General features: G+C 39.8%; 1 protein-coding gene across 2 annotated transcripts in view; it reads right to left on the bottom strand.

The window, feature by feature from the left end:
- Positions 1–13,221, bottom strand: part of TMEM45A (transmembrane protein 45A) — a 66,833-nt gene extending 53,612 nt beyond the window's left edge. The window contains exon 1 of one of the 2 annotated variants that reach the window (XM_082696085.1): positions 12,747–13,221. The gene's annotated coding sequence lies outside the window, so the exon portion shown is untranslated. The remainder of the gene's footprint in view (positions 1–12,746) is intronic. The other variant, XM_082696086.1, reaches the window with a different exon arrangement.

Raw genomic sequence — 13,221 nt, 5'->3', positions numbered from 1 at the left:
AGAAGCCAAAGAGAACCTACCTGGGAGAGTATCTCATAGAGTTTGTTTGCCAGTCCATTCCGAAAGAATTTAAGATTGCTTACAAAGATTAGGAACATAAAACAAAAAGGAATGAGGAAAATGAGAAGTTGAGGGGCTTGCAATTTCTGGATTGGGATTGAGAAAAGATTAGCTACAATTGAATGACCTCTAACTTCACAGTTCCCCACCTCATTCTGTCTCTTCTTTACCAGTCCTGCATGATTCTAACTTTCTTGTCAAGGTCATCAAAGACCTCCATATTGCTAAATTCAATGGCCAATTCTGGCTTAGCGTACTTGAGCCACTAGCAGAATTTCACAAAGCTGAAAACTGCCTGCTCCTTGGAATATACTCTTGCTATTATTTTTCTTCTTCACTAGCCCCTCCTTCCATTCTGTTTTCTCCTAATCCCTAGCTTCTTAGAATTAGAATGTCCTAGGGCTCAGTTTTTAGTGTTCTGCTCTATCTCCTCAGTACTGTGGAATCTCATCCCTTTCACATTCAACAGTATGCCACATGCCCACAGCTCCCCAATTTTTATTCACAGCCCAGACTTCTCCCCAGAACCCTAGACTCTTTATGTCCACCGGCCTACTTGGCTGTCCAACATACATCTCAAACTCAAAAGCATCCAAAGCAGATCTCTTGACACCCCAACTAGATCTGCCTACTCATGGTTTTCCTCCACTCAGTGACAACTACATTCTCCCAGGGTCACCAAAAATTTTACAGTCATCCTTGACTCCTCTCTTTCTCTCATTTCCCACATGCAATCTGTTAGAAAATCCTGTCAGCTCTATCTCCAAAACATGCTCAGGATCTGACCTCTTCTCACTACCTCCCCTGAGGCCACTCTGGCACAGGCCTGGGTTATTAAAATGGTCTCCGAACTAGATTCTGCTTCCACCTTTGCTCCTTTCAGACTATTCTTAACACAGAAGTCAGTGTTATCCTGTTGAGATGCAAGTCATGCACAACTCCTCGCAATAGCCTATATTGTTCCATATGATTTAGCCCCCAACACTTCTCCAGGCCACTCTCTTCTCATCTACTCCCTATCAGCCACCCTGGTCTCCTTGCTTCTTCTTGAACACACCAGGCTCTCCTTCAGCTTCAGGTCTTTGTATTTGCTGTTCCTCCTGCTTGAAATACCCTACGCCCTCATCTCATCTAAACCTTTGTTCAAAGACCGTCTCAATGAGGCCTTCCCTGATCACTCTACTTACAACTTCCCCATCCCCTTTTCCTGTTTTATTTTCCCCATAATACAACCTCTCCTAACATACTTCATAACTTACTGACTTGTTTTGTTTATTGCAATTAGAAGAAAAGCTCCAAGAATGTTAAGATTCTTTTCTATTTTATTTTGCTGTTTAAAACTGTTCCTGGCATATAGTAAGTGGTTCGCATGTAAGTGTTGGATAGATGAACAGAGGCATAAATAGATGAATAAGTGAATGGATGGATGGATGGATGGATGGATGGATGAATTGGTGGATGGAAAGAGTGGATAGCAGGACTTGTGCTTTGGCTGCCAGATTCCTGAATATCCCAGAGGGGGTAAATGTCACAAATCAAGCAGAAATCAGCATGTAAGACACAGATCTCCCCACATCTACTCTGCCTATGTAACTTAACACTAGATCCTAACATAAAATGAAATGAAATGTCCATTCAACCATTAGAATTAGACTAGGCTTAGCTTGTCTCAATCAGTCAGAGCCCACAATAAGCTGGCTGAGAAAACACTCAGTTTTGAGTTCAGGAGTTGAGAATGATAAGCCAAGACTCCAATGCTAGGGAAGGTGGCTAGAGGAGGTGTTGATAACACTAAAGGTACCAGTTTCTACTGAGTTTCTAATGTGTGACAAGTACAACACAAGGCTCTTGGCTAACTTTATCTCATTAATTCCTTGCCACACTGGGAAGAAGGTATTATTACCCCAATTTTACAAATCAGGAAACTGAAGTTCAGAGAGGTGAGTTATTTCCACAATGTCCCAAATACACAGTAAAAGTTGGGATTCAAATTAGATCTATATAACTCAAAAGTTCTTATTCTTTACATACTAAAGGTTACTCTTGAAATGGTGAACCAACCTTTGTTTCAGATCAATTCTCCCTTCCTAGTCCTTCACCATACTTAGTCTCAGTATAGCAAACATCTTAGAATTGGAGCAGAAAGAATAAGAAAGAAGAAGTTAAAACTGAGTCTTTGTTTCTTAATTAATGCTGAAAATTTACCAACAGAATAAAAAAAATCAGTATGCTGAAATAGGACAACTTTCAGTTAGTTTTATGCACTTTCACACACCCACATACACACCAAAGACAACTAATAGGAAAACACAACAGTTAAACTCACCACACTACCCTCATCCAAATCTCTCATGGGTTGTAAGAACCAAAGGTGTGCCGGTTTGTAGCTAACAATCCTGGCAGATGCTGCTTAATACTCAAGAAAGAAAAGCATATTTCACCAGCATCAGCCTTGCAACAGCCCCAGAGAAATCTCTTTTTCTCCTCCCACTCATGTTTCTCCCTAAGCATACACTGTCAGTGGCCTCCACCTCCACCCAACTTACAGAAACCTGGCCCATTACACCCTGCAATTAATATCATCAGACTTGTGAGTCTGATTGTCAACCTAATTGGGCATGTTCTCACTTACCAGAAGACACTTGTCCTTCACAGTCAGGGAGGCACTACTGACTTACTGTCAAAGTATTTCTCTAAAACCTGCAAGGTATTTACTTTCATTTATTCCCACTGTCACCAACTCTGCCTCTGGATTAATCACTTCTATAAAATTGTTCAACCAGCCAACTTAGGTGCTCAGTGTATAAACACAGCAAATGTAGAAGGTTCCCACAGGGATTAGGCCCACCCCTGACTTTGTTTCCCTTACATGAGCCAACTCACCAACTAGCTCATACCCACCCCTACCCAAGGGCATCTATGAAGACTAAGAAAAAAACCAGGAATGAATATTCACAATCATTCTGCTAGTTTTAGCATTTGGACCCACCAACCAATAAGAATATTTCTTGGTTCTTGCTTTAAAAATAAGACCCACTATAGTGTGTGTAGAATGTTCCTGTGAAATTCAAGTTGTGCTATCAAGTGCCCGTAAAACAAGGAGATTTCAAAAATACTTCTTTTCAAAGGATGGAAGTAACCACATGCTGCCAACACCTGACTCATCCTTTTAACTCCAGTCTCTAAATTAGTACAGAAATTGTTCCAGAAAAGCAGAAGATCCTCTGAAGACCCTATTAAAGGAGATTTAACATTCAATCAATAAAAACAAGAGAATGAGTAACAGTTTCATTAGGTGCTCATCTGGATACATAAACTTGGAAGAAAGTGATGAAACAGGCCTCTGATTTTATTTTCTCAACCTTGTTACACCTGAGTGACCCTAAAAGCTGAGAGAGAGAACCAGCTATATGATTTGTAGGGCCCAGAGCAAAAAGAAAATGTGGAGTCCCTTGTTTATAAATTGTTGAAAATTTCAAGATAGTGACAGCAGAGCATTAATACAAGCATTGGGGCCCCTCTAAAACTGAAACCCTTTAAAACTACAGAGGCTGCACATCCACAAAGTGGGCACTGCAGAAAAAGAACTTGTCCTCTGAGTGCTGGAAAGAGACCTGAGAGAAACTGTGGCTGAATTACATGCTCTTAAGCATCATTCCTTCTGGGTGGAGTGTTCCAGAAAGCTCAAAGTCCCACGAAGTATTATTCCATTCGAACTGGATTGATCTGGAAAGATATATCTTACAGGAGTGGACTCAGTAAGAAATCTGAATGCTTGCTGATAGAAAATTTCCTATAATTTTGTTTAGAGAAGAGATTACTTTATCAGGTTGGAAGAGTCCTCTTTGGTCACTGGCTTAGTAATGGTTGGATTTCATAAGAACTGATCACAAAAAAAATATAAGACTCAACTTTATGGCTAAGGGAGTAAGTCTTCAAGCAAACTTTCAACAAAATTTTTGAGAAGACTGGTTCAGTCATTTCTTTTTTTCTCTTTCTGCCTTTTAACTAGTCTTAAGTTCACTTTTCTTCTTGCTTTTTTAGTCAATATGGACTCAGAACTTCCCTTAATGAATTCCATCTCAAATCATACCCACAGGAAAAAGACAAACTTTGATTTGGGGATAGTGGAGGAGAGGATATTTCTAAACATCATTTGTTAACTGAAACATGGAAAAGTAAAGTAATGATGTGCCAAACAATGAGGAGAGAAGATACCCTTTGAGCCCACAGCCTTTCCTGAAAATTTACTTTTCCAGGCCTTAACAAGTTCCTCATTAACAATATTCCACTTCCAAATCTGGAAATATGCTTTATGATTCAGCACAAGCAGTGATCGATAATGTACCAAGAGGAAAATTCAGAAGCATAAGTGGGCTCAGTAAGAGTCAAAGCTGTTTTTCATAAAATGTAGGACTGTGCTCTCTGAAGGTAGTAGTGGATGCTTTTTCAGTGATAGCCCCAAACTTTTTTAAAATTATTTTTATTTGAATGTAGTTAACACACAATGCTATATCAGCTTCAGGTGTATAACACAGTTTATACACTATGCTATGTTCACCACAAGTGTAGCCACCATCTGTCACCGTACAATACTATCACAATACTATTGACTATATTCCCAGTACTGTGCCTTTTAGTCCCATGATTTATTCATTCCATAACTGGAACGCTGTATCACACTCCCTTTCACTCATTTTGCCTACTCCCTCACCCCCCCCCACCCCAAGAGGGAACCATCAGTTTGTTCTCTGTATTTACAGGTCTGACTATGCTTTTTGTGTGTTTATTCTCTTCTGAAAAACTCAGCTCCCATCCGAGAAACAAACAGAATGTCACCACCTATCAGGGTGCAGAACCAGTTTCATCCACTCACCCCACCCTCTCTTACTCATTACCAGCATGAAACATAAATAATTTAACATAATGCCAAAAGCAAAACCAACAACACTTAACACAATTAATAAAACAACAATTAGATATTATCAAGCTTTTTACACATTTATCTCCAGGAACCAAAGTCTTCGTCCTGAATTGCATCCTCCTGGCAGACTAGTGGCCTCTGATATACACGGGAGTACAGAAGGTGCTATAGAGTCCTGAGCTCATCAGATAGAGGCAGAAGGCTCTCACCCATGATCTCTTAATCTTTTCTGAATCTCTCTCTCTTTCTCAATGGAAAAAATGAGAGGAACAAAATCTCCTTCAAACAATGCTGATTTGGTGGAAATTAAAGTGGAAAATGGACTTCACTTATCATCTAGTATGGCTGTTATTATTGTTAAATCCTGCAAATGAATCATTTCTGCTATAAGAACCATCACAGTGACATGGGAATACTGACCATCATCCATCCCTACATCCCAATCATTAGTATGGTCATCGCTAAAATTAAGTAAAGTTTTCTAAGACTTCTGACTGAAAGCTTCCTTTCTAGATGAAAAAGTGACGTTGGTACCTCTCACTTAAAAGACAAACTGACTTCCAGTTTTCCCAAAGACTGAGCTTTTAGTCCCTATCCTCCAAAGAAAGTAAGATCTCTACCACATGATAGTAATAATATCCTGTTGTCATCTTAAGTAGGAGCTTTCCCAATAAATGATCTGGGCTACAACAAACTGAAAAACAGAGTTTCCCAGCATCTGAGATATGTGTAAGTTGTATGAAGCAACAATATATCTGCATAGACAAAGTGGGAAGGAATGATAAGGTGCTCAGCACCGGCCAAACTGAAGAAAACTCATTTTATTCTATAAACTTGTCAAGTCACTAAGTTGTACACCTGAAACTAATGTAACATTTCATGTCAACAAATTTTTTTGTTCACCATTTCTTTGTCTTTTTTTTAAACTTTATTTTATTTTTTCAGTGTTCCAAGATTCATTGTTTATGCATCACACTCAATGCTCCATGCAATACATGTCCAGATTTTTTTAAAAAGGAAAATTTGTTTGTTCTAGCAGCAAAGCATCTATGCAGAGATATCCAGATAGGGTGTCGGACTGCACTTCAAGGAAGCAGTGGAGCAGAGAAACAGAAAATGTCCAATTCTCAGAGGGAGAAGAGACAGCCCAGGCTCAAAGCCCGGACATAAGGTATGAACCTCTAGAGTTTTAAGCCCATGCCTAACTCCAGGGCATCCTTCTCTGACCCAGCCTCCTATCTCCAGTAATGAAATCAAGCCCTGCCCTTTCAACTTCAGTCACAGTTTCAACTGGACTTTGTGAATTCATTCCCCATGTGCCTCTGTTGGGTTTCAAAGGCTTCTGGTTCTAGATTCTGGCTTAGTCAAACCCCTTAGACCTATCAGCTGATCTTGGCAGCCTTGTTTTGGCCCTTGCTTCTCTCCATGAGGTCTTCAACTCTGAGTCATCCATTAGCCTCAACAAATTAGCTTCATCTCATCCCCCACCCATTATCCTCTACTCCTAGCTCCAGCCCTTAGGATGCATGATGCATTTGGCCAGTATTACTCTTAGCTGAGTTCACCTCACCATAATCCAATGTGGAGGCTGGTGTTATCAAGCACAGAAAAAGAACCTTAAAAAACAATAATAGTCATTGAAGAAGAACTTCTATCTTAGAAGCCAAGGTAAAATCAATACAGACCACAGTTTGGCAAATTCTGGCTTATTATATACAAAATGTTACCATAGTGAAGACCTCAAATGTTTGACTTTTTAATAGTACAAATATATGCATGTAAGTATACCTCCAGGACAGTCAGGGAGAGTGTATTTATTCCCATTTTAAACACCACTGCTTCACTATTTTAGGGTGCCAGACATTGTGAATTTTACTTTGTTTGGCACTGAGCATTTTTTTATTCCTATAAGAATTACTTTTTTTTATCTTACAATTCCACTTCTAGGTTTATACCCAAAAGAACTGAAAGCAGGAATTCCAACAGATAACTGTACACCGATGTTTGGAGCAGCACTATTTATAATAATTAAAAGATGGTATATTGGTTAAGGTTCTTCAAAGAAATAGAATTAATAGGATATCTGTCTATATCTGCACAACTACATGTCTATGTCTACTCTCTATACATAGCTAAATCTATAGCTATATGATATAGAGAGAGGGACTTATTTTAGGAATTGGCTAACATGATTACGGAGGCTGGCAAGTCTAAAATCTTCAGGATAAGCCAGCGGGCTAGAAACTCAAGGAAGAGATGATGTTGCCATTTAAGTCCAAAGGCTGTGTGCTGACAAAACTCTCTGTTGTCAAAAGGAGGTCAGTCTTTTTCTATAAGGGCCTACTAATCTAAATGTTAATCTCATCTAAAAAATACCTTCTCAGAAACATCTAGAATAAGCTTTGCCTTATTTGATTAGTGTGGCCTAACCAAGTTGATGCAAAAAATTAGCCATCACAGATGGAAACAACACAAATGTCTTTCAACCAATGAATGGATAAACAAAATGTGATATACACATATAATGGAATATTATTCAACCTTAAAAATGCCTTCTATAACATGGATGAACCTTGAAGACATTATGCTAAATGAAATAAGCCACTCATCAAAGGACAAACATTGTATAATTCCATTTATATGAGGTACATAGGGTAATCAAATTCCTAAAGACAGTACAATGGTGATTGCCAGTCAGGGAAGGTGACAGTCATTGTTTAATGACTATGGAGTTTCATTTTGGTAAGAAAGTTCTGGAGATAGATGTAATTCTGCACAACAATGTGAATGTATTTAATGCCATTGAACTACACATTTAAAAATGGTTAAAATGGCCAATTTTATGCTTTTTACCACAATAAACAATGAATTGCTTATATGCTTAGGCTTTATTATGATCCAGATACTATGCTAAATTCTTTATATGGATTTTTCTCATTTAATGTCTATTGTTATCTCCCACTTTATAATAATAAATGCAACATAATAAATCCTCCTAGAGAAAGTGACTTATTCAAGGTACACTAGTAAGAAGCAGATCTGTGATTAAAACCCTCACAGTCTGACTCCAAAGTCTATGTTCTCAGTCAGAATGCTATACTGAAAAGACTGTCTCCATTAACACAATGAAGTAAAAAGCAAATTAAAATATTTTTCAAATACTAGTTTAGAGTTGATCCAAGACTTAAAGAATATAAAAGACTTAAAAGATGTCAAATCCAGGCTAGATATAATGGGATACCTAAAATAATCCTGCATCAGTCTTCATCATGAGAAGCTCTTATCCCAAAACCATAGTATCTCCAGAGTAAGAGAATAAACTTTGATGCCCAAGAAATAGAAGTAGAATATTTACCTGACACCTGCCCCTTTTTCCCACAAGCCTTAAACATTTCAGTTTCTCTATTTTTTTTTTAATAAATATGTTGTGGTTCTAAGCCACAATATTTTCAATGATGAAAAACAGAGCTTTTCCACCATTTTCATGAATAAAATAAGGTTGTCCACTCCGGTATTTTTTTAAAGATTTTATTTATCTATTTGACAGAGAGAGATCGACAGTGAGTGAGGGAACACAAGCAGGAGGAATGGGATAGGAAGAAGCAGGCGTCCCCCTGAGCAGGGACCTGATGTAAGGCTCAATCCCAGGACCCCGGCATCATGACCTAAGCCAAAGGCAGACACTTAACAATTCAGCCACCCAAGCGCCTCACTCTTGGTACTTTAATTCAACATAGTACCAGAAGCCCCAGCCACAGCAATCAGACAAGAAAAAGAAATAAAAGGCACCCAAATTGGTAAGGAAGAAGTGAAACTTTCACTATTTATAGATGACATGATACCCTATATAGAAAACCCTAAAGACTCCAAAAAAAAAACTACTAGAATTTATAAAGAAATTCAGTTAAATTGCAGGATACAAAATTAATATACAGAAGCCTGTTGCATTTCTATATACTAATAATGAAGCAGCAGAAAGAGAAATTAAGAAAACAACTCTACTTATAATTGTATTAAAAAGAATAAAATACCAAGGAGTAAACTTAACCAAAGAGGCGAAACATCTGTACTGCAAAATATCAAATACTACCGAAAGAAACTGAAGAAGACACAAACAAGTGGGAAACTATTCCATGCTCATGGATTGGAGGAACCAATATTGTTACAAATACTATGTCATTTCACTCATATGTAGAATTTAAGAAACAAAACAAAAGAACAAAATATAAGGAGTCAAACGAAAGAATAGACTCTTAAATACAGAAAACAAATTGGTGGCTGCCTGAATGGACATGGATGGGGGAACTAAGAGGGCACTTACTGTGATTAGCACTGACTAATGTATAGAATTGTTGAATTATTTTACACCTGAAATTAACGTAACGCTGTATGTGAATTATATTTCAACTAAAAGAATTGTGGTCCCATTTTTATTTTCAAATTATCTTTAGATCTATACCTGTGAGTAGACCCTTACAGAAGGACTGAAAGGATATAGACCAAACCGGTAACAAAGGCACCCTCTGAGGAGAGTGGTAAAATGAGAAGAAACCAAGTAAATAAAGGGGAAACCATGGCTTCTGACTCTTAAACACTTCGTTTTCAAAAAGGATAATCATTTGGCTGATATTTACTGAATATCTACCATACATCTGGGTATTAAGGTGGGTTTTGTTCAAACAAGATGAAAAGACAGAGTACTGGCCTGCAATGTGCCCCATCTAATGAATGAGCAAAATGTCTTCTGTCTCCAAACACCATATATCCCATAGACATGATTCATGTTGTTATTCTGGACCCTCCAGGGAAATTTTACCAGCTCAATTCTTCAAATGTGCCCTTCCCTTTCCATGATCCTACTCCCATGGACTTCTTGACTATCATCATAACAAGCAAGAGCAGAGGTTAGCCTAGTGGTTAAGGCTCTAGAGTTAGACTGGCTGTGTACCTGCCATTTGTTCACTGTGTGACCCTGGGCAAGTCTCTTAAGATGCCTGTTCCTCTGTCCCCTCAGTCCTCAGGTAAGAGGATTACCTGAGCTAAATTACATTAAGGCCTCAGAATAACATTCGCCATGTACTAAGTGGCCAAGAAATGTTAGCCACAGATGTCTTAAAGAGCCATCTGCAAACAACAGACTGTCCCAGAAATGAAGAGAGAAGAAAAAAAGATCATCCAAAAGAGCTAGAACCTTAGAGATAATTTTTCAAATGACAGCACAAAGAAGGGCATAATGGCTCCATGTCTTGCCCGAGGTCACACAGGTGGTCAGCCGCAGCGCCAGGGCCAGAACTCAGGATCTCTCTGCTCCAGCACAATGCCCTCAAGGAAGAGAAAGCAGGAGAGCGCAAACCTGACGCATGTAGGTTTACCTGACAGGTCTTGCCTACTTCCATAACTGCGAACTACAAAGTTACAAGTATTAACGCGTGAAGAGATGATTCTCTCAGCAGGGAGAGAAAGAGCTGCTCTGCCGACACAGTGTGTATAGGAGAACGGGAGAGTTGGAACAATCACATCCATACCAAAGACTTTAGGGCAAGGCCTATCTCTAAAAAGTGTCAGGAATAATAGCCCGGAATAGCAGACTACATCAACAGAGCTTCCAGACAAACACCACGGAGTCTAAAAGGAACGGCCCAGCCTGGGTGGCTCAGTGGGTTAAAGCCTCTGCCTTCGGCTCAGGTCATGGTCCCAGGATCCTGTGATCGAGCCCTGCATCAGGCTCTCTGCTCAGTGCAGAGCCTGCTTCTCTCTCTCTCTCTGTCTGCCTCTCTGCCTACTTGTGTTCTCTATCTGTCAAATAAATAAATAAAATCTTTTAAAAAAATAAAAGTAAAAATAAAAGGAATGGGCCAGGCTCATTGCTCAGTCCTAACACACAGCCTGCTGGCCCTGAAGAGAGGTCACAGAAGTAGTGGAGTGGACAAGGAGACAGGACCCCAGAAAGAGATTGTTCCAGAAACACTTCCACCATATAACTGCTGCCATTTCAGCTTACCATCCCCCACCCTTCTACATCCCAAGCCTCCCCTTCCGCACTATCCTCTCCTGCTTCTCCCACCTGTCCAACCCTTCCATCCATGCACCTTTCATAGATTATCTGGAATTACAACCCATTGTCCCCAAGGATAGATCCATATTTTCCAGCCTTGGTGCTTTGCCCACGTCTCCCCTTTCTCCTAGAATGCCTGCTACCTGCTGTTCCATGAACACTTTACTTTCAACCAAACCTGTTTGGCAAAATCCTTTCCCAGAAAACGAACCTTCTATGAATCCATCCTACAACAAGAAGTCCTATTTCCATTCTTTGCACTCCCAGAATCTTCTAGCTCTCTCTCTGGCACCTGATAACTTCTACTCTCCTCTCAAGACTCTCTCTCCTTTACAGCCTTATATAGTGCATTATTAATAAGAAGTCAGCACTCAGTAAATGCTAGTTGCTAATCTGGGGGGTCAGAATGGTAGCTGAGAATCTGACATGAAGCTGAGGAAGCCGAGAAGGAAGGAAAGGAGAGTACAACAGAAGAGACTTACAATGTGCCAGAACTATTGTTTAACCTATGTTAACGCACTTAGTCCTTGAGACAACCCATGAAGTAGGTAGGTAATAATATCTCCACATTACAGAGGAGGAAACTGAGGCACAGATGATCTGAGTAACTTATCCAAGGTTCTAACGGTGGAGTTGTGAGTTGAACCAAGCCAACAGGCTCTTTCTATTGCTTCTCTGCAACTCTGTTCCTTCTAACCTGCATTCCTGAAAACCACTTCAACTGTTCCATCCACTGTTTGCACCACCGTTCTGATTCAAAAACACTCGGCAACTTGGCAATTATGGCACTAAATCTCCACCCACTGCTTCTGAACCAGAAATTACACATGAGTTTTGGTTAGATCTGCCATGACAATAAATAATATATGACAAAGTCTCAAATCCAAAACATTGTTTAAACAAATTATAGATATTTTGAATGGAATGGACTTCGGGCCATTCACCTAGCACAACATTTGCCATCATTTCCTTTTCTAAATTCTGAAATATATGTCACAATTATCTGCAAGTATACACATCTAATTATCACTCTAAATATTACTTTGATAGAATTAAGGGATTAACATACAACTATAAGTTATCGACGCACACAATTGTCTGTCACATATTTAATGAGCTTTTGACCAATAGTAAAGGATTTTGGTCCCCTACTATGGATAAGAGAACCTAGAAAAGATGTATTTCGTTACAACCACATTTACATGTAGGTGAAACAGCAGTTACCTATAGAATTCGGAATGTAAGTTAATATTAAACATCCTATTAAGAGAAGCAAAAGTTTTGTTAATTCAGAATAAGTCTGGTAACTTTCTCAATCCTGTATCCAAACAGGGAAGGTGGGGGTGGATAAAGATGTCAGCTTTACAAATATATATTCTGTTCCCACAGAAAGAAATAGGAAAATAAATTTTTCAGTAGATTCCACTTTGAGATTTGGAGAGGCTTACAACGGGATGCCAGTTAAATTTCTGTTCCCAGGAAATTTTTGAAAATAACACACACGTAACAAAAAAAAAAAAAAAAAGAAATGAAATGAAATTGTTAGCAAAGCAGAAGGAAAGGAAGCCGGGGGTCTGCGCAGATCGTGGCAGCAAGCGATCTTCTCATTTCCCTGATGAAGAGTAGATAATGAGAACAGCAAAAAGACGCAGGAGAGAGAGATCACAGCGGGAGAAATAAGATATCCAGCATGTCTCCAGAACTTACCCAACTTGGTCTGTTTACTCAACACTACTTTTCTCACTTTGCCAGTTTTAAATCAGACAGCGGCTGGGCTTTTGTTGTTGCTGTTTCTGTTCTTTTGATCCCAGAGCCCCCATGAAAATTAAACTGTGTGCAGGATGGGATCTGGCCCCGTCTCAGCGGAGGAGAAAAGTTGAAGCTTGGATCCTCGGTTGCTTCTTTGGGAATATGAATAATAATAAGTGGCTAGCAGGAGAGAACGTGGGGGACGTGCCCAGCTGACCTCGGGCCCGCGAAGGGGCCGCACAGTTCCCCAGCGCAGCTGTCCAGATGTGCTTCATCTGGTTCCCCCGCGGGGCACGAACCTCGGCGGGCCGACTACCCGAAGCTCCAGCTCATTGGTGGCCGCGACTCCTCGCTGGCCTCCTATTGGTCAGCCAGCCCGCCACTCTCGAGGGTTTCGGCCCGCCCCCGCCCGCCGGGCTAGTTCGCTCCATCC

This window comes from Mustela nivalis, assembly GCF_964662115.1.
Source record: "Mustela nivalis genome assembly, chromosome: 1".
Taxonomy (NCBI): domain Eukaryota; kingdom Metazoa; phylum Chordata; class Mammalia; order Carnivora; family Mustelidae; genus Mustela; species Mustela nivalis.
This window is presented reverse-complemented; position numbering and strand designations above follow the sequence as displayed.